Source organism: Staurois parvus, unplaced genomic scaffold, assembly GCF_062004578.1.
Source record: "Staurois parvus isolate SC_StPar_1 unplaced genomic scaffold, SC_StPar_1.0 ptg000099l, whole genome shotgun sequence".
Taxonomy (NCBI): domain Eukaryota; kingdom Metazoa; phylum Chordata; class Amphibia; order Anura; family Ranidae; genus Staurois; species Staurois parvus.
In genome coordinates, this window is record NW_028317895.1 from 3,353,605 (window position 1) to 3,376,943 (window position 23,339).

Here is a 23,339-nt window from a genome sequence, read left to right on the forward strand (position 1 = left end):
CTGAGTGTAGCTTGGGGTAAAGTTTCAGTACCAAAAGCGGTAACCCCGAGCTACACTCAAGAATACACTGCGGCGCTGCTCCGGGATCCCTCGATCACTTACCTTGTCCCGCAATGTCCCTCCTGCAGTGTCCCCTATAATGTCCTCCAGCGGATGCCGGCAACTGTCATCTGGGTTCCGTCCCCTGCGACGTCGGGACGTACGGGGGACGGAACAGTGGGAAATTTCAAAATGACAGAAAGTGACATTCACTAAATACACTAATAAAACATAGTAAAATATTACTGTATCAAACCATTTCACATACATTTTGTCCAAAAGGTGAACTTATTCTTTAACCCCCCTGGTGGTATTCCCGAGTGTAGCTTGAGGTAAAGTTTCAGTACCAAAAGCGGTAACACCGAGCTACACTTGGGAATACACTGCGGCGCTGCTCTGGGATCCCTCGATCACTTACCTTGTCCCACGATGTCCCTCCTGCAGTGTCCCCTGTAATGTCCTCCGGCGGATGCCGACATCTGTCATCTGGGTTCCGTCCCCTGTATGTCCCGACATCGGCAGGAAATTTGAAAATGACAGAAAGTGACATTCACTACTGAGAAACTGAGAAATGTCCATGGCGTCCAAAAAGTGTCCCTTTAGGTCAAAATCAGTTTTAGACCAGCTAGAGAACAGCGATAGTAAATCAGAACCACTTGCAGAATTGAGTGATAATGATTCGTGGGGAAATTCGTCATCAGACACTGAAAACGATTCTGCGACTTTGCTCAGTGATGTGCTAACTTGGCGCTCTATTTCAAATTTCAGTGTTTTTGGTTTGATTATATTATTGTATTAAATTTATTATTATATTATTATTTTTTAGGATTATTTATTAAATTATAATTTATGATTTCGTGTTTCAAATTTTAACATACCTGGAATGTTTACTAGACTCTTGTTCGGACAGATTTCAGTGAGTTATTCCTAAAAATTACAGGCTTACAATAAAAAAAATACATATTTCCATGCAAAAAAATGTACTACTTTGAGCACAGAAATATGGACATAATCAGACCGCTAGGGAGGTTAAACTGTGCTCCTTTTAATCCTATGGATTGCAAAACATGGTCATTTTTGGTCATTTTATATTTTAAAAAATACAATTTTATTTAGTTTGTTCATCAATCCTTGCTATGACTACCATAAAAAAAAAGACTTACTAGTTTCTCTTAGCTTTCCATAGAAAGATAAGGACTGGTGCCAGACAAGTCAGCTGTTAGTCTGCAAAGCACATAGAAAGAGACAGCATCAGGGTGAGATAGTGCAGGTCTGCCTGGGAGAGTGGATGCTACAAATTCAAGCAATGTATAGGATGTGCTAGTTTCATTGCCAGGCGTGAGCAATCTATTTTTAGAAACCTTTTCTTGCAGAGCAGGAGTGGGAGAGCTGTTAAGTGGTAGAGAGACACAGAAATATAGTGACAGAAAGAGAAAGCAAGCAAAAAGACTGAAAAATACAAAGCCACAAGCCTCTGACTTCATCTCAGGAATACAGTAACATTCCCTAGCAGCATCCATATCCTTCCTCTGTGAGGTAGGTCCATACATTTTAATAATGATCTATCTAATGTTTGACTAGCATTGGTCGTGTAGGCCCAGCTGCATGTGTTTCATTATGAAATCAGGCACAGTACTTAGCTTGTGGTGTTGAGAATGGTGTATTATAATCTAGGCGGTGATGGGGAAAATGAAGGCTGTGTCTGGAGCTGCCAGTGATGTGTATCTGTATCAGCACCATGAATGAAAGGACAGCTCCTCCTGCCTTCTCGGCTCCACACCAAAGCAGACACTTTAGATGGGCAATTAGACTGCAGGGCTGTGCTAAACCTGAATTGTCCCCTTGCTGTTTATATCATCGCTACATGTGCAGCCACTACTGTCCAATGTAAATCCATGTCAGCAAGCACCCCTGGGTGATTCCCCAGTGTAATTCTCTCCTTATTGGGCAAACATTGTACTGATCTCTAATAGTTGCATGTGATCTTTGTCATTAACAGTTTAATAATTTTGGACTACTTCAGTATAAAATAATTTGTACAATATATTCTTTACCAATTGCCTAGATTTTATATATATAGTATATATATATATATATATATATATATATATATATATATATATATATATATATATCATTGATTATGTTGAATAAAGAAGATAACTAAGCACAAAGGGGTAGATTTACTAAAACTGGAGCACTCAGAATCTGGTGCAGCTTTGCATGGTAGCCAATCAGCTTCTAACTTCAGCTTGTTCAATTAAGCTTTGTCAATAAAACCTGGAAGCTGATTGGTTTCTCTGCAGAGCTGCACCAGATTTTGCACTCTCCAGTTTTAGTAAATCTCCCCCAAATTTCTGACTTGTTCTATCATGGTGCAGCTGTGCATGGTAGCCAATCAGCTTCTAACTTTAGCTTGTTCAATTAATTGTCAATAAAACCTGGAAGCTGATTGGTTTCTCTGCAGAGCTGCACCAGATTTTGCACTCTCCAGTTTTAGTAAATCTCCCCCAAATTTCTGACTTGTTCTATTATGGTGCAGCTGTGCATGGTAGCCAATCAGCTTCTAACTTCAGCTTGTTCAATTAAGCTTTGTGAATAAAACCTGGAAGCTGACTGGTTCATCTACAGAGCTGCACCAGATTTTGCACTCTACAGTTTTAGTAAATCTCCCCCAAATTTCTGACTTGTTCTATCATGGTGCAGCTGTGCATGGTAGCCAATCAGCTTCTAACTTCAGCTTGTTCAATTAATTGTCAATAAAACCTGGAAGCTGATTGGCTTCTCTACAGAGCTGCACCAGATTTTGCACTCTCCAGCTTTAATAAATCTCCCCCAAATTTCTGACTTGTTCTATCCTGCTGGCTTTTTATGTATCAGAATTTCAATGTAAATATCCTGCTGCCAGGAAAGGGTTAATTGTCGTCCAAAAGTGGGTCCGTACCAATCATTTGACCAAATAAAAAACATAAGAAACCTTAATATTTTAATAGCTGAAGCCGCACAGATGAGTGGATGCGTTGGTTAGCATTGTTGCCTTGCAGCTGAGATCCTGTACTTTATTCCTACCAGAAAGAACATCTGTATGGCTTTTGTTTGTTTGTGTGGGTTTCCACCATGTGTTTTAGTGTCCTCTTAAAAGTGAAACTGGTAGGTTAATTACAGTGTGACCAAATTGGGCCTAATGTGCTCATGCATGTCTTTGTGTGACTGTAGTAGGGTCAATAGATTGTGAGTTGCCCTTTATTGAGGGGACTGCTATGAATGGTTCTTTGTTCTGTTGTTTAATATCTATACATGAATGTAGATTATTCTACACATACTTTTAAAAAGGACATTTAAGTATATTTTTGTGTAAATATTTAAGTTGTGTTATGTATTTTAAGCCATTTAATAGGCCCTTTAGTTGGTTCTGCCACACCAGATGCTAGAAATAAAACATAAACTCAGCAGCTACAATGTTAAAGGTGCACATTACAACCTGTAATATGCAAAAATTAGAAATGCAATTATTTTAAAATACCTTTCAAACAGTTGGATAGTCACCAGGTTAGTAGTCAAAATGTGTTTCTGCAAACATACTTATTTAGAAGGATGTCTTTGTATTTACAGTTGTGGCCAAAATTATTCAACCCCCACTGAAATTGAGTGTTTTGGCCAGTTTGACATTGCTTTTGATCATTCAGTCATCTTGCTTACATTTACATTAAAGAGGCACTTGTAGGTCAGACAAATATAACATAACAGTTATAATGAAATAACCACAAATGTCTTTTCTGTGCTCACAGCATTATCAGTTTTATTCAACCCCCAAGTGACATTCAATCTTAGTACTTAGTACAGCATCCTTTTACAGTTATAACAGCTTTTAAACGTGAAGCATAGCTTGACACAAGTGTCTTGCAGCGATCTACGGGTATCTTCGCCCATTCTTCATGGGCAAAGGCCTCCAGTTCAGTCACATTCTTAGGCTTGCGCACTGCAACTGCTTTCTTTAAGTCCCACCAGAGGTTCTCAATCGGATTTAAGTCTGGTGACTGCGATGGCCACTCCAAAATGTTCCAGCCTTTCCTCTGCAACCATGCTCTAGTGGACTTGGAGGTATGCTTGGGATCATTGTCCTGTTGAAAGGTCCAACGTCTCCCAAGCCTCAGGTGTGTGACGGACTGCATCACGTTTCCATCCAATATCTCCTGGTACTGAAGAGAATTCATGGTACCTTGCACACGCTGAAGCTTCCCTGTACCTGCAGAAGCAAAACAGCCCCAAAGCATGATTGACCCTCCACCATGCTTCACAGTAGGCAAGGTGTTCTTTTCATCATAGGCCTTGTTCTTCCTCCTCCAAACATAGCGTTGATCCATGGGCCCAAACAGTTCTAATTTTGTTTCATCAGTCCACAGAACACTATCCCACAACTTTTGTGGTTTGTCCACATGGCTTTTGGCATACTGCAGTCGACTCTTCTTATTCTTTGGAGACAGCAAGGGGGTACGCCTGGGAGTTCTGGCACGGAGGCCTTCATTACGCAGTGTGCGTCTTATTGTCTGGGCTGAAACTTCTGTACCCACATCTGACAAATCTTTTCTCAGTTCCTCAGCAGTCACACGGGGACTTCTCTCCACTCTACGCTTCAGGTAGCGCACAGCAGTCGAAGTCAGCATCTTCTTTCTGCCACGACCAGGTAGCGTTTCAACAGTGCCCTTTGCCTTGAATTTGCGAATGATGCTTCCTAAGGTGTCTCTTGGTATGTTTAACATCTTTGCAATCTTCTTATAGCCATTGCCCTTCCTGTGAAGAGAAATCACCTCTTCTCTTGTCTTCCTGGACCATTCTCTTGCCTTCACCATGTTTGTAACCACACCAGTAAATGTCTAGAAGGAGCTGAGTATCACAGTCATTTTAAAGCTGCCTAATTGGTGCTTATTATGCTTGATTGCTGCTCGGTGACATCCACAGGTGTTTTCAATACCTGATGGAAAGCACCTGTATGAACCTCTGTTCTTCAGAGTGGTAGTCTTTAAGGGGTTGAATAATTGTGGCAATGAAGAAACCACATAAGAACCATTTACTACTGTATTACATAAACAATTGATGTCATTTTAGTTGCATTTGGGTAGTTACAACGTCCTTGTAGGATTTGATTCTGAATACAATTCCAAATGTACACTATAGTCCCTAAACCCCTTTACAGCATTGGGGGTTGAATAATTTTGGCCACAACTGTACATAGTATCCACAAATCTCAGATGCTTTGAAATGCATTATGAAAATATTAATACCATTAGATTTAGAATTTGAACAGGATCATGCTGTTATGAATCATATACAACTCCCAAGTGCACCTTATATATAATGAAAAATCCATGCCAAAGAATCTTTTGTTTCTTGACACCGCTGAGACCCACAAGACTCATATTTACTCAGAATATTAAGTTGACTGGCAGTGTATCTTATCAATAAAACATGCATGAAATAGTGAGTGATGCTAGTAAAAACATTGCCTCCCTATACATGTTAAAACTTATAATTATTATTTGAAATAAACCAATTTTATTGAACTTTACCATCTGCCAGATTTGTTTTCCTTTCCAGTTTAGTATGTCTATGAAACCATTCCAAGTATAAATTTTTATCAGTCCTGCACCTAAACTCAAAATATTTAGCTATTCATTTTTACTTATTAATCAATCAAATTCCTTTTTTGTACTCCCACAAAAAGTCACACTTTCTCCCTAGAAAGTATACAATTTCACATAACCTTTTTGTGATAACCATAAATTAAGTATAGTAAATTCATATAATCAAAACTAAAAAATAAAATAACAATCTATAAAGATATGTGAATTGTGTCCAAAATTTTTTTTTTTAACTCCCTATATAATCCCTTAAAATAGCAATTGTGTCCAATGTCCAAATCTCAAATTTTTTAAATTTTCCACCTTGATGCAGTTAGAAGGAAATCAATCCTAGATATTCTGAAATACCTCAAAATAAAAGAAAAGAAAAATCCATAGTGCATTATCTTTTACATATATATCACCCCACTCAGTGCTCAACACAAAAATCACTCTTAAATTGTGCAAAAAAAAATAAAACTTATACAAATATTCTTTTAATTTATATAAAATTCAAACCCAAAAAGTGAAAACTCCGTGATCACTATATAACCACACACTTTGTGATCAACCACTTCAATTCCATAAAGACACTCTGTGCACAACCCCTAGTGAATAGTGATACTAGGTACTAGTACCCTTTTTTATTCCAGCCACAAGTGATACCAGGTACTATTACCCTCTTATAGTTGTTTTCAGACATGGGCTATTAAAAGTACTCCTTCCTTTCCAATGCTTTACTTCAAGGGCAATCCTCCAATATCCTCATGAAAATAAACAGGCTCTTAGGCAGAATCCATATTAAAGGAACATATTTAATCTGAACTTACATAAAAGAAAGCAGAATCCGGCTCCCAGCATTACTCCTTCAATGGCTCTTTACAAACATTTGGTAAACCACATGTACACCACCAAAAAGATGGTCACGGCGACACTTCCGGTTTGGCGTGCGTGCGTCTTGAAGTCACTCTTCTAACGCGTTTCGTCACTTCCGGACTTCATCTGAAGGTATAGAATATAAAAAAGTAATCACCCTTATTAGAACATCTATGGAGATATCATAGAATAAAAACAAGTGCACCAGAGATAGTTGTTACAATTCCAAAATAAAGATACATCCTGAAACTCAATACATTTTATGGTTCACTTCATCAGGGGTTTTGATATTGTCACCTCTGGAAACAGAGGGTAGTATCAATACTTAGAACTCAATATAATACAACATATGTCTTTAAGGAACTATATCCTCCACATTGGGTGGTTACCATAAATGGGAGGTCTCTCCCGGTGGCTGTGGAGATGTGGGGGAGAAAATCCAATGGTGCACAGGATTTTACTTGTCCTTGAGGCATTTTTATCCCTTTTCAAAGTTTTGGTTAAGGGTAAACAGTACGTCATTCATGATCAAACAGGTTAGACATTTAAACAGGATTCCCAGCCAAACATTTGGATGGTTGGTTTGAGCCACTGGCAGTTTTTTATTGCTGTCGGTGTCCCTGTTGGAGATAGGCAAAAGCCAAAAAGTTGAACCAGTTTAAACAGGCTTTTTGTTGTGCTGGAGAATTTTCAAATTGTCCTCTTGGGGAATTCACCCTGACCATTTCTTTAAAATAGGATATGAGAATGAATCTCCCTAACAGGAACAAAGACAGCAATACAAAAACTGAAAGTGGTTGCAACCATTTAGAAAATAAAAAGTTTAATCACTATCTATGATTCACTGGAAGAGATTTCCCCTAATTACTCCAGAAGTGTGAGAAAATATTCCCAACAAGTGAACAGATAGCTGTAATGGTATTGCATTAGCCACATGGAAGCTGTAGGTGACAGCCGCCTTGTTAAGATCTCAGCCATTTTGATTTTCATGAGCTCAGTGATCCCCCTCCCTCCTCCTGAAAACTATGGAATTCATAGCTTCAGCTTTTAACACCCTTCAAAAGAGCCTGTTATCTCAAATTAGGGTCAGCAGACACCAGCACACAGGCCTTGGTCAGAGCTGTAAACCACCAATTAAGGCCTGGAAGGATGCCTGTTTTTATGGACTATAAAAAAACTCTCTAAAGCACTAGGAATGCATAGCATGCCATAAAATATCTACCCAGAAAGCAGGCAGCCGTGGGCGACCTCTGTGAGACCTCTGCCCAAATCACAACTTAACAAAATCTACACACAATTCATAAAATGCAACAGGACCAAGACACATTATTATGAAGTATATATATATATATATATAGGGAATATTATGCCGAACAAATAAAGGTCTAAGCACATGACTAAGCTAGCACATACGACAGGGGAGATACCAGTCTCCTATCTCCTGGGTGTCATACCCATCCAAAATACTGTGTTTGGTATCCCTGAACACGAAATATAATGCTGAGAAACAATCTACCAGTTTTCAGAATGCAACTTGTACATAGTGAAAGATATTAATATTAGTATTAAACTGTGTGTAAGGGAGGGCTACGATACAGTCATAAAATGTGGTGACCTCCCCCTACCCCTTAAACCGGGAAATTGGTCAGATGGTTTCTGGCAACACTGCTTTGATTCGACAGAAAAAGGAAATGTCAGGACCCTCTGACAGCCCTTCTTTAACATAAACCAAGGCACACCTAACTGAACTGGAGAGAGCCACTACACTGTTTTTGCTTGAACAATTGGACTCTGCTAAAACCAAAGACTTTGCAAGTATTTTTCTTTCAGCATAATTCTCTGTTGCTTTATTGTTCTCTTTATTTCTTTGTAACACCTTTTTTCTGTAAATATTTTATTTGGATCATTTTGACCTTTTTGTTATTAAACCCCATTTTGAAAAGTGTTGAAACTGTCCCTAAGGCATTTCAAGCAAATTAAGAATCCATGTCTCTTGAAGAATGCTACTGTATATGACAAATCTCTAAATATACCTGTCTGTGTTGACAGTGTGCGTACAGATGTTTATTTGTTCTTGCTAATATTATGAGTTTCTGCTTTATCAGTCAACAGGTGGTGGTAGTAGCTTAAAGAGTTAATTGCTTAGTAACTTAACCCAGTAACAATCGCTCTCAGGCTGCGGCACCTCGATTGTGGTTCCATGAGCTGGAAAATCTTTGTGCAGGGTGCCACTGAGAGTGGCATTGTTACGTAAGTGACAGCACAGTGTGAGATTGGCTGGTCTTTTGTCACAAGTTGGTGAGAAGGGCAAGGGTTGGGCACTACGCTCATCACAATAGCAGTAGCTTCTAACAGTGATTTTAAATCTCCCTCATTCTATCCAAAATTACATTTAAAATAGTTTTGAAGCAAGTGCTACCAAAAAAGTTTTAAGAGCTATAATATTAATATAAATAAAAGTCAGTCCTAATTAGTAAACCATGCGGTTTCATCAGTAAACCAAGAGATTAAGCCAGCTGCTGGTCCAGGCATCTGGGTGGATCCAGACCATATGATCAAGATCTTTTCAAAACCTGGACTGGCTCTGTGATGTCCGCCGTCAACAGAACTTAGCCCACTGTTGGCTGAAAATGTGTCACAGGTGTCCAGAACGAACTGCACTTCTGTGATCCCTGGGAGCTTTGGCTATGCTTCTCCTTTAAAGTATAGTCATAAACACTAACAGAAGATAAATAAAATATGCATATGTGTAAATAGGATTAATTCACATCAGACAATCTTGGTAAAATAGTCATATCATACTTTATACAGTATGTCAGGGCTAATAATTAACCTTACTATCTAACTCAAATAGGTACAATAATTAGTTTTTATTTTTTCCTTTTCTGTGTTTTACACATTTAATTACAGTTTGTAAATTTCTAACTTTAATTTTACAATGTAATGACAGGTAAATTTGCTACAGGTTTGCGGTTTGTTAACATAGTCATAATAGCCAAAGGGCAAAGCTGTGCCTTTGTAGGCCACATTTTTTCTGGCATTCCCTTTGCCCACAGATGTTCATTATAAACAGATAATTTTTTAATGGTATGTAAAACAATTTAGTTGCATGTCTGAGTGTAATGAAATGTTAATTTCTTGTTTTATTGCCTAAAGTAAAGCTGTAGATAGACTTTTGGATACGTAATATTGGATTGGATTATGATTGGATACGTAATATTTACATATTCCTAACAAGCACAAAACTGGCTTTAAAACAAACCTACACACACCTTTCTAGCCGCAGGCACTGTGGAACAATTCTTCCTCAAAATCCACAAGAAAAGCAGTAAAGTTGTTAATATTGGTTATTAGTACTCCACTCTCTCCTCTTTACCTGGGTACTGTAGGTACAGGGCTCTGTTTTCACATTAGCTGTTAGAAAGTTGTCTGGATGCCAAGTCCTGCTGGGAGGGGGAAAAGGATGAGATGAGCTGCTGAAAATGAGAGTGATAATGTTTCCACTGTAAATTTTAAGAATGAGTCACTCTACATTGCCTTCATCTACAGAGGTCAGCAAGTTTTAAAAGTCATTTACTGCTTGTAAACTAAGGAAACATTTAAATGTATATAGCATAGTCATAGTCTTTGTGACCAGAGACATTCATATAACTTCTGTAAAATAATTTGGACATGTCTGTATACATAATTATCTATTCTTAGCAAGCCTTTGCTGATCTTTATAGCTGCAGGGCAGGCACTGTGATGTAATTAATCCTCAAATATACAACAGAAACACCTTTCACTCTCTTATTTTCAGCAGCTCAGCTCACCCTGTTTTCCCCTCTCAGCAGAACTTGGTATCCTGCCAGCCATCTAATCCCTAACATAAAAACAGAGCAGGTGGACAGGAAGGGGAGTGAGAGCCGGGTGTCATGACACTTCTTAAATGGCTTTGCCATGTCTCTTGAGTATTGAGGATACATTTCTCCACAGTACCTAAAGCTACAGAAGTGAAGTAAAAAATGGCTTGTTTTAAAGCCAATTTACTGTTTAATCTAAACATGTCCATAGCCTTGTCACTGTTCTACTTTACACAATTAAACAAGGAGTGAACATTTTATTACACGCAGACATGCACACATTTTTAAAAGTTATATAAAAGTATCCAGTCACAAAGATCTGTGGACATAGGGATGACACAGTAAACATGGCCTAGAAGGTTATCTGTTGATAAACAATACCATCAATGAATGATTGCCCTCCACACTGAATATATTGCAAATGCTAAGAGTAGAGTTTCACCACAAACAATTTGCAATCATTCCTTGATGATCTGACAAAACTGGGTCATTGCACAGTCATACACCATCAAATATGAATGTTCACAGCAAAATGCAATAATCAGCAATCATCAACAAAGTCAGTGGAGAGGAGATTGACATGACTGATCACGGCAAGCAGTGACTAATTGTGTGCAATTTTCTGACATGTGGCTTGTGCAATTAAACTGAACTCCAGGAAAACTGCCAACTGCATAGATGAAAATACATATAAGGCAGCTGTTTTACCTGTCATAAGATTTACATTTCTATCCATTCTGTCCGGAGAGTCACACAGCCCTGTAACGCACCATAACCAGAAAGATGATACCACTTTTCTGTTACTACAAAAAAAATGGGCGGGGTAAAAAAAACACTAAAAAAACACAAATGCGAAAAAACGCAGCTAAACACTAATGCAAACACACTAAAAAACACTGCAAAACTCAAATTTCTAACGTGAATTTACACAGCTAACGTTATCAGCGTTATTAAAACGCCCAGTGTGCATGGGGCCTAATAGTTAGCAGGATGGATGCTCAGTAGAAAAATGGTGCCATCGAGTATAAAGCAGTTTTAAACTTAAACCCAAAAATTTAATATATTACAGCTTACCAATCATTGGATGTGGTGGCTGCATTCGTTTTCTTTTTTTAGGCTTTTTTCCCTCAGGTTATCTGTCTAGTAACACTCCTCTTGTATTAGTGTGCCCCCACTCTGAAGAAAGGAGCGCAAGGGCACCTTTGGACATCAACAATGTCCTTCTGAGGTGAGGGGAGTGTTAGATGTACTAGCAGATTTAGATATACTAACCAACTGAAGCCAAAATCCAGCTTATACTGTTATACAAACAGTTACTGCAACTGTTTTTTGGGAGACAAAGGTTTTCCATGAATAAAAAAAAAAGATCATTTTAAGCATCCCTGTCAGTGGTAAATGGTTTGTCTCAATACTCTTAATTGCTACGTTTGCAGCAGAGCATGTTCTGAAAAACAATAGACTTACTGGCCATATTGCTAGGTGAAAATAAAAGAAAGTAAGCTTAAAATAGAAAACAAATGCAGTCACCATGTCTTAGAATTGGTGATATAATAAATGTTTGCTTTTAGGTTTAAAACTGCATTAAAGCAGTATATAAATCTACACCAATATACTATGTTTTGAAGCAGTGTAGCTTTATTCACACAAAAAATAGACATTACAGACTAATGTTTCAGGACTGCACTGATATTCTTATCACTTTACCTTGAAAAAGGGACTTTGCACGGTTTCAAAAAAAATGGCCTATTTATTCATGGGAAAATGTCTACATTTCTTAAAAACACCTACAACATGGTGTGCTGGTGAAGATTTGTGTACTGGTGCTCATTCTAAGGCTAAGTTCACATCTGTTCGGGTGGTGTGGATCCGCATGAAAATCCGTGCAGCCGCACCACTCGCACAGAGGAATGCGGACCCTCAGGCGGGTGCCATTATTTCTAATGGCATGCCGACCGCACTGGAAAACGCAACCGTATTGGGAACCGAGGTTCTCGTGCAGGCTGCGTTTTCCAAAGAAGTGCAGGGACAAATGAATGGGCTCTCGTGCCTGTGCAAAACGTGGCCCACACAGCCACATATATGTGAACCAGGGGTTACTGCCAATGTGTTATTTATCAGCATATTTGCATTCAGCTCACCTGGTTCATCTCATTTAAGTGCCGCCCCTCCCTCTATGTCTAAAGCTGGTATAGATTGATAAATTTGTCTAGTTCATCAGGGACTGGCCAAGTTTTGATTCATGTCTGGCTGTGCCTGTGCGACAGAAGTTGATCATTAGATAGACTTTTGTCGAATAGGCTTAATGGAAAAATTTTCCCAATCAGTCAGCTGCTGTCTATTGGTTGATCAGTGTATTGTGACAGACAAGAGTTCTGCTGGCAGTATACAGGGTATCAGAGGGGATGATGCATTTATCCACTTTGCTTATGTGGATGGGGGATTCCGCTCATTTCATTTAATTCTCCCTGCTGGCTGAATAAAAAAAAAAAGAACATCTATGGCCAGCTTAATCTGGTGTTAATTCCAAAACCAAAATGTAATGTATTGCAGCTTACCTAATCACTATTTGTGGTGGCTGCATTAGTTTTCATTTTTAGGCTGTTTTCACCTGGTAATCTGCTCAGTAACCTCATTTTGGATGAAGGGGCATAGGTGCACCATCGTACAGCAGAATTGTTAACTGCTTGCCGACCTCCTCCTGTAGGAGTACCTGGCACTTCAGGGTAGGGCATACATGTGCTGCCGGCACGCCGGCTGTGTTGTGATTAGTCACAGCACAAGCTGGTCAGTAGGTGCTGGCCAATGATTGACTGCCAACACCCGATGATCAGCAAGGAGGAAGACAAAGCAGATCTCTTTTAATGTACATAATACAGAGCTCTGTCCTGTCAGTGGGGATGTGCCAATTTTTGTTTCCCTGTGAAGCAGGGAATAAAAACCGGCACATCCCTTAGTGAAAGTATCTTACAGTACACACATAAACACTGGTTAGGCACACATTTAACCTTTTGATCACCCTAGATGTTTAACCCCTATCCAGCCAGTGTCATTAGTACAGTGACAGTATATATTTTCGGCACTGATCACTCTAATAGTGTCACTGGTTCCATCAAAAGTGTAAGTGTCAGATTGCCCATTATACTATTGCAGTCCCGCTATAAGTCACTGATTGAAAAGGCTCACACTCGCACGCTGCTAAACTCTAAATAAAAGTAAAGAAAGGAAGATTGCTACACCCACTCACTAAGTGTACTCTCACTTAAAATTTATATAAACCAAGATGTAGTGCGCTAACTCCTCATCCAGACATATAAATGAAATAAAATAATCCTCCAGACCAATAGGGTCTCTTCTGTCATAAAAATCTTACCTGCCTGTTTCTTTAGTTTTATTTCACTTTAGGTCATATTCAGATATTTACACTAGTTGAATTTAAAAATATACATTTATTGATGTATTATACTACAATTGATGTAACATCAAGTAAATACTCAAACTGTAAGACTTTAGAATGGGAGACATCTGCTCTTTCATCTTAGTTTTCATTTACTTTTTTGTATTCTCTGCTTTGAGAGTTTTCTCAAAGTTGTCATATCCCAGTCCAGAACGTAAGCCAGCAATTAACAGATCCAGAGACCAGGCTATAGTTCCCTATGAAATACACACAGGAAAAGGCTTAGAGCAAAATTTAGGACTTCGGACAACACACAAAAGAATGATTTTTGGTATAACTTAACACTGCCAGGCTAAATGTCTGCTAACATACAATTATTCAGAGTGATTATCTTGATGTTAATGCCCAGAGGAAATTCCATTCGGCTGTGTTTTCATGTGTATACTTCCATAATTAACTCTCTTGGCATCTCATTTAGAGCGACATGCATTTTCCATTTCACAAGTCTAGTATAATTGTTTATTGCTGGTATCACCAAAAGAGGAAGCCAGAAGCCAAACACTGGAATTGGCTGACAGTTTCAGGCTTATTTTGATGATAAATATATTTTATTTGCATTAAGAACATGCTTTTCTTTATTTTTGCAATGGTTTATTTTAAAGGATCACTGTACTTTAACAGACATATTAGGTATTATAGCATATGCAGGGAACTCATGATAGTTGGCAAATATATCATTCGCCCTTTGTTTTACTGTGCTGTCAGACCTGTCATCCTAGACCCTTGGCCATTGTAAAAATTGCAGAGTGCCCATTATGCTTGTATGCATCTGTCCTGAAACTGCAGACAAGGACTGAGAATAAGGGAAGGCATGGCCCTGATTTACTCAAGTGTAAAGCAAGGTGATATACAGTGAAAGTGATGTAAAGCGAATCTGTATTTTCACTTCAAGTATGCACTCATGTGGAGGAGAGGCTGTGTTTTTAAAATTGGGCTTTACATGATTGAATGTTTGAAGTGAACACTTCTTTTCACTTCATCCTACTTCACATTTTATTAAATAAGTCCCAAGATCTCCAGAGTTAGTTGCCATAATTGATTAATGATGTATTTCACTGCACTCATATACTCAATGGAGATCACACACTGCTGGAAGAAGTAACATATAGTTTTGTATGAAACTACAGACAGCATGACATTAGATACCATAAATATTGTAAATATGAGGAGTCAGCCTTGTTTCATCAAGTCTGCCATGCATACGTTATTATTCACTCCTAATATATAAATAAAAATATCAATACATATGCTGTAGTTACTATGCTATAACACAAATCATGTAAAAACATTAGGTTTTTAGTCATTTATTATATAGCCATGTTTAAAATGTCACCTGTATTTGCTTGATACAGTAATATTTCATAAAGTTCATATGTGGTGCAGATTAAATACCTCATGTAAAAAAATGGGTATTTAAGGCTCAACTACAAACGTGTGTAAAAGGCAAATTGCATAAAAATAGCGCTGCTGTGCAGTGCTGAGCATGAATCAAATCATCATAAACATATAAAATGATGCAAATATGTATGAAATACTTGAGTAACACAAATGTGCAATATATGTGCAATGGGTAAAGAAACCAATAACCGTTACATGCAGACCACAATTTATAAAATCCTTGATTACAGTTCCAGTGCTTAAAAAAACAATAAAGTCCAAATACATTATCCAGGGTAATTGTGCAACTTCAAATCTGACATCATTAGTGAAGACCTCCACCAGAGACCCTCACGGGTGTGTGCTCATCTCACAGATGGTCCTTAATTGTGGAGCCAACTGGATTCTTATGTATGAATGTAGAATGTATGTACTCATATTAGTATGTCAGAGTAGTAGGCACATCAAAGTAGAAACCGCCACCTCCCATCAGGTCTCAGTACAACACCCAGCCAAACCACACAGAGAGAAAAAAACAATAGAAGCCGGTAGCACATTGCACGCCACACTCTCTGTAAAGCTGGGGTCTGTAACTCCACCCTATGCATTTTGTCATAGTGACATCATCAGGGGCACTAAAAAAAATTTATACATCTCTGTACTTATTAATACATATTTTAAATGCAAGCTGTAAGTACCTTAATTTGACCTGGTATTATCCTCTTGCTGTCCCTGTACAGTAGATCTCAGATTGGGGGAGTGAGAAACAGCACAATAAGCCAATCAGTTATGCTGCAGGCAAAGAACATGCTGATAAGACAAGAAATTGGGATATTGGATGTAAATATGCCAGAAGTCTGCTGGAGCAGGATTGATGTCATTTTTACCTAAATGAGAAAGGAGGGAGGGGCAGGCTGGACCAAGAATAAAAAAAATGATTAAAAAACAAGACAAGCCTGTGCTGTGTAGCAAAGCTGTGAAAAATCTAGAACAGGATGGACAAAAATATAAATTACTTGGCAAGTAAAACTGTTCCTTTATATGTAATTTATCTGCATTTAGATGTTTGTCTTGAGTTCAGGGCAAAGAAGGGAGAGCAAAAAATCTGTAAAAACTATGTAGCCTGTAGGTAGGCGGTAGTGCCCATTTAGAGATTCCACTCCCTTGGTGATGTAGTGGGTGGAGTTATGTTCCTTTTATATTCAGTTGTCAGTGGGGCCCTGGGCAGTAGGGAGCATTAGAATAGATCACCCCCTACCAACATCATGTAGGTCTGTGATCTGTGTTATAAAGTGAGCCTTTATGGGCTGGACTGTCCAGAGGCTTAAGATGAGGACCTATATTAGAGGGACTCAAGAAGGAGAGGGTAGAAGGACTTTAGCCACCTCTGACCTACATTTAGCAGGTCTGCAGTCTAGAGTGTAATAGGTCCTCTGGGTATGGGTCTGGAGAGACACCTTGAGTGGGGACCACCACTGGGGATCTCACAAGAGTTTACTAAGCAAGAGGAAGTTGTTCTGCAAGATCATTCTACAGTAAATGATTATAAATCAGCCTTAAAGTTTTATAATCTACCTGAAAAAATAACAGTAGAGTGTTTTATCTAATTTTTCTGAGAAAATCCCAATCCTTCCCTGGTCTGAGACATACATTGCAAGGATTTTGGCCAACTTCATTGCAAAGTGCTAACTGCTGCCACTTGTAAAAGGTCACATAGGCCACATCCTACCTCTGGATTGTTGAGAAGTCATGATCAGTATCGGTGTTGTAATAAATAAAATTGTTCGGAATAACCGTACGCTATGAGCAGGGGATGACATTTCTGGGGACATTTGTACATGAGTTTGTAGGAATTTTATGCCAGGTTTGGAATGGAAACTTAGCTAAAATTGAACTAGAATAGGCATGTGCACGCTGGAAAATTTTGTTTCATTTTCATTTTGTATACATTTCTTAGGTAGAAATTTAGTTTATTCTGTTTATTTGTGTTGGTCTGTTTCATTTTTGGGATTTGTTTCATTTCTTTGGCATTCATTTCATTTATTAAAAAAGTTTTCTAATCCACTCAGTATAACTTTAGACAGATCCAAATTAATTATGAATAGCTGTGGTTATATAAGAGTGGGTGACTGTCGCGTCCTTAACAACAATGACTCATCTGCTGTCAGCGGGTAAGCCAATGAAGTGCCTGTGAACAAAAAAATTTTAAAAAATCAGCGTGGGGGTCCCCACACCAACATTAAAAAAAATGTGTGGGGTCCCCCCCAAAATCCATACCAAACCCTTACCTGAGAGTGCACCCTGACAGGCCAGGAAAGGGAGGAGATGAGCGAGTGCCCCCCCTTCTGAACCATACCAGGCTACATGCCCTAAATATGAGGGAGTGCCTTGGGGAAGGGGGGCTCCTCCCCAAAGCACCTTGTACCCATGTTGATGGGGACAGGGGCCTCTTCCCCACAACTCAGAGTGGTGGTTGTCGTGGTTTCCAGATGGGGAAATTATTGAAATCTTGAAGCCTTTATCGAAAGGCTTGAAGCCTTTATCTGCCCCCTCAGAACATGACATGTCCCGTCCAGGGACACATGCCAGATGACAGGTAAACATTGGGATGGGGTCACCCAGTTACATCCCTTGGTGACCCCACCCCCATGTCTACCTGTCACTGGGCGAGGGTCTCTCCACGGGACACGTCACTCGCCGATTGACAGGTAAACATGGGGGCAGTGGGGGGTTTTTTTCATACAGGTTGGCGTTCAGTGTGATTGACATTGGATCTAATTCAGGGTACATTTATATTTTTTGGGGGGGTTGATAAAGGACTTGTCAAAACTGTCCCTGTGGGTTTTTTTATACATTTAACCCTTTTTTGTGTACTTTTTATGTACTCCATACTCACATGGGGCGGGATCAGATTCTGAAAAGCCCACTGGCCACAGACCTCCATATCAACATGGGGACAAGGTGCTTTGAGGGGCCCCGAAAGTGCCTGGTATGAATTGGGGGGGCCCAAGCTGTTTTTTTTTTTTAATTTCTAACTTTTTTTGTTTGCATTCTGCTGACAGTTGTTTAGGATGTAGTGGCTGCCCACTCCTTAACCCCTTCACGCAGGCGCCTCTCGCCCCTTTAAGGGGTTTCTGATGCCGGGAAGCGGGGCTGGGTTTAGAGTCATGTGACCACCGTGATTGGCTGTCACGGCAGTCATATGATCAGAAAGGTCCTGATTGCAAGGAGAGATCGGGACCTTTCCATGGGACACTGACACATGTGCTGGTAGCGCGCAGGGCGCATGCTCTCAGCACATGTTTGTTTACAAATGGTATGCAAATATGCGGCCACTCAGCATCAAGGCCCAGCTGCTAAGAGGTTGCATATTTGCGTACAGTCAATGTGAAGAGGTTAACAACCACAGCTATTCTCAATGAATTCGGATCTGTCTGAAGTTATAATGAGTGGATTGGAAAACTTCGGATCCAGGGCCAGGACAAGGGGGAGGGTGGAAGGGGAAACTGCCCTGGGGGCAGTGTGGGAGGGGGCGTTGGGTTGTGACCATACAGGGGAATCTTCCCTCCGGGTCTGTCATAATAAGAGTGGTAGCATGGGAAGGGGTGGGGGGCGGAACAAGCAAGACAACATTTCACTGTAGCCCCAAGCACAGTTTGCCATCCAGTAGTCACCAGAGCTCTGCCCAGAGTGGAATGAAGAAGTCAGAATATGGATGGCAAACTACGTTCTTCTCATGTGAGTCCTGACTATTCTGCCTGCAACACTGTATGGAGCTGTGCTGCAAAGGTGCCCAGCACCTTGCCAGAACAGGTATAGTGAAAGTAAAATTCTTGAGTATGTTAGGAATAAATTGGGACTTTTCAGGTGCTGCATAGGTGTATTCCACAAAATCATTCTTTTTATAGCATGTACATGGAATACCTCTATGAAGCACCTAAAAAGTCCCAGTATATTCCTGACATACTCAAGAATTTGATCATTATCAGAAAGTCATCTGTTACAACAACACAGTCTAACTCCAGGAAAGAAAAATAAAGTCCACCCTTGCAGTGTGTGGGGGGGATAACCTCTTTCACCTACCTGTAGCCATGCTCCAGCCAGCTCCAGTGCTCTCCTCCTCCACCCAGAACCTTGGCATCATCGCATACCATACAGTAACATTAACCCTGTATGATATGATGAGGAGGCTGGAGTGTGACCATAACCAGTAAAATATACACAGGATCAATGGGCAACCAGTGACAGTGCTGGAAAAAGCCTGCTGAAGCAAGGAATCAGGTAAAGCTAGATACACACAGATCAAAATTCAGTTTAACAGGAATTGGGCAAATTTTGATCTGTGTGTAACCCTCCCTGTTAGACAGAAACGGATCATTAGACTGACTTCTGTCAAATAGGACTGCTGGAAAACTTTGTTTGATCAGTGGCTTTTAGCCAATCAGCCGCAACACTGATCAGTGTATTCTGATAGCAGAGTCCCCGCTGTCAGAATACAATGTCCTTGTGTGGGGGATTTGTGTATCCAACTCACTTGTGTGCATGCAGAAATCAGTTTTTTTTTTCATTCAGCTTTCTGGCTGAACAAAAGAAATAAACTATGCTATGTGCCAGATTAATTATGTATTCCTTAAAGCGGTAATAAATTCAAAAGCAAATATTTGATATTTTTGCAGCTTGGCATGTTGCAAAACGGTCATGCTGAGCAATGTTACAGGCAGCATTACATGCTCCGCGGCTTCTCCAGACCCTTTCACATCTGTCACATGTGCTCAGGGGGAACCTGTTCTCATCTGTGAAAAGCACAGGGCACCAGTGGCAGACCTGCCAAGTCTGGTGTTCAATGGCAAATGCTAATCGAGCTCTATGGTGCCGGACAGCGAGCACAGGGCCTACTAGAGGATGCCGGGCCCTCAGGCCACTCTCATGAAGTCTGTTTCTGATTGTTTGGTCAGAGACATTCACACCAGTGGCCTGCTGGAGGTCATTTTTTAGGGCTCTGGCAGTGCTCATCCTGTTCTTCCTTGCACAAAGGAGCAGATACCGGTCCTGCTAATGGGCTAAGGACTTTCTACGAGGAGTTGGACTGCCTGTGCAACCTCTGTAGGGTCCAGGTATCGACTCATGATACCAGTAGTGACACTGACCTAGCCAAATGCAAAACTAGTGAAAAACAGTCAGAAAAGATGAGTAGGGAAAAAAATGTCAATGGCCTTTACCTGTAAAAGCATTCCTGTTTTGGGGTTTGTCTCATTGTTGCCCATCAAGTGCACCTGTTGTTAATTTCATTAACACCAAAGCAGCTGAAACTGATTAATAACCCCCTCTGCTACTTAACTGACCAGATCAATATCCCAGGAGTTTAATTGACTTGATGCTATACTCTGATTAAAAAGTGTTCCTTTCATTTTTTTTTAGGAATGTATTTAAAATACTTGGAAGTGTAAATCTCTTTGAAGAGAAGCAAATACTTTCAACTTTCCTTGGTTGTATAGGTCATTTACCAATGAATTCCATTAGTGACTCCAGTGTTCAATATTAGATCTGTAATACACAATGTGAGTACTGTGAATTTGTAATGGTTTACGATTGTCACCCACTGATGAGGAGAACAATTCTCTCCAAACTTTCCAAGATGCTCGCAAAGTTGTAGGGTGATTTTATTTTATTTTATTACAGGTACTTACAAAGAACTGTCAACTTACACAGCACTTTAAATAAAGTATATTGCACATCCACACAGGTTTCTAACCCTTAAGGAGTATACAATATAATTCTCTAGCTCAAATTCATACATACGCATACTAGGACCAATTTAATTTCAATACATTTTTAAATTTCAATAGTTTTTATTGAAGTTTTAGTAACAAGACATTGTAGGTAAATACGGTTTAGTTAGAAATAATGTAGTACAGGAAAGTAAACAAAACAATATTTTTCCCACCATTTGGCTGGGGGTAATACTAGAATAAGTGGGGTTGCATGAGAGGTATGCTCAGTATATTCTGAACCATGTAAGGTTGTAGAAGAGATCTATAGGAGGTGGAGAACAAGGAGTAGGGAAATAGGGGAGGTGGGAAAGGGGAGAGGGAAGGGTAAGTGCACCAGTCCAGGCAGATGGGTCAAGGTATTTTATAGTGAATTTATCAGAATTTTACGGAGCAGTTTGGGTTTTGTAACCATCGAGACCAATGAAGCTTAAATGTGTGATAGGTAGAATTGTTTGGGGAAGATCTTTTTTCCATTCAATACATTTTTATTATTTTCAAATTTTAATAAAACAAGTTCAAAGAAAAAATACACATTCGCAAACTGTAATAACATGACACAGTGAGTGTCACTTTTATCTGATAAAAAAAACATCATTATCGGTTAGAATACAGTATACTATAGGTAACCCAAATTAACCAATAATAGTAAAAATAGACAGTCACAGAGAACTACCATGAAATATTATAGTGCCATCTGTGCAAAATTTACTTTGAAAAGAAATAGTGATTGTGGAGCAAAGATTAGAATGTATAATTATAAAGATTAAACTATACAAAAGTAAATTCAACAGTTTATGGTTCAGGACCTAAGACTTGTGTCAATTTTGTTAGAGAGTATCGTGAAAGAACAAGGAGTAGAAGGTTTTTTTAGATGTATACCACTCATTCCATACCTTCCAATTCTTACTAAAGTTAGAGTATTTTCCTGCAATTGTGGCTAACATACATTCATATGTGTAGTGAGTGTGAAGTGTCAGTATGGTATCATTAATATTTGGGGAGGATGGTGTTCTCCATACACGCAGAATAGTCAGCTTTGCTGCCAAAAATAAATGAGTTGTGAATTGTCTAAAGAAAGGAAGAATATCCTCTATACTCAAGTTCAGGGTGGCCAATGCAGGAGAGGGTGGTATGGATAATCCAGGAACCTGGGTAAGAATATTAAACAGTGCCAGCCAAAAATTAGCTAGTTTGATACAGGACCAGAGATTGTGATATAATGTACAAGTCTGCATGCATTACCTCCAACATAGTGGAAATTGTGAGGATTAACATTTAGCCAATTTATATGGGGTAAGGTACCATCTTAACATAACATAACATAACATAACATATGAGAGTAATTTTCCATAGATTGACACACTTAGTAGAGGTGAATGTGTACCATAGGGCTTTTTGCCATTGTATATCAGAATAGGAGCTGGCAAGATCCCTTTCCCAGGCTAAAATAGAAGACGTTTTTGTAAACAAAGATTTCTCGTCAAAGTTTTAAAATATTGATACATCTCCCTAGTGGATAGTTGTAGACGTGTAGTAATATTCAATCATCCATGGAAGCTCTTGCTTAATGGGGATATTCTTGTGGGAATAAGATGCTACCCTGTGATAGGAATAAAATTCGGAACTAGGTAGTTGGTATTCCGATTGTAGAGAGACAAAAGATTTCAGAGAGGATCCTACAAATAGATCTGATACCTGTTGAATTCCATGTAATTGCCACTGTTCTAGATCTAGATCATACAGTAATATTGAGTATATGGAGATTGGGATGGTCAGTTGGACAGCAAGGGTCAAAATAGTTTTACCTAAAGAACCAATTAGCGTTTTTCATGCGTTCAACGTCACTAAGATTTGTAATGAAAATTCCTTTAGTTAGGTGAGGATATACTAATAGGTACGTATATAGATTCCTTCCTGGGATTTTTGTTTGTTCAATTTCCCCCCATAAGGATGCAGGTGAGTTCGGAAACCAGTACTACATTTGTGCTAATATTGCACTAAATGAGAAATAACCGTCTGTCCTAGACTCCCTGCGGATTTTGCTTTAATTAATTTAGTAAATGCGCAATGAGCTTTCTTCCCCCTCCCACAGAAATCTATGTAATATAGACTATAGGGTATGGGCAATTTTCTTGCTAGCAGGGATAGGTACTGATTGAAATACATAAAGAATTTGGGGTAGTAGTTGCATCTTGAATGCTGCTAATCTACCAGACCATGATAAAGCATGTTTGCTTAAATGTAGTGGACCTTCTTTAACTTGGTTTCCAAAGGTAGATGGTTGACTCTAAATAGTTGGGCAGGACAAGATGTAAGGGTAATACCCAAATAAGAAATTCCTTTCCAAAGATAAGGGAATTTA

General features: G+C 39.3%; 1 protein-coding gene across 1 annotated transcript in view; it reads left to right on the forward strand.

Annotated features, from left to right (window-relative positions):
• The first annotated feature begins 1,301 nt into the window (after nucleotides 1-1,301).
• The window catches only part of CPLX2 (complexin 2), a 208,401-nt gene continuing 186,363 nt past the window's right edge, over nucleotides 1,302-23,339 (forward strand). Inside the window, exon 1 of the mRNA XM_089671110.1 lies at nucleotides 1,302-1,575. The gene's annotated coding sequence lies outside the window, so the exon portion shown is untranslated. The remainder of the gene's footprint in view (nucleotides 1,576-23,339) is intronic.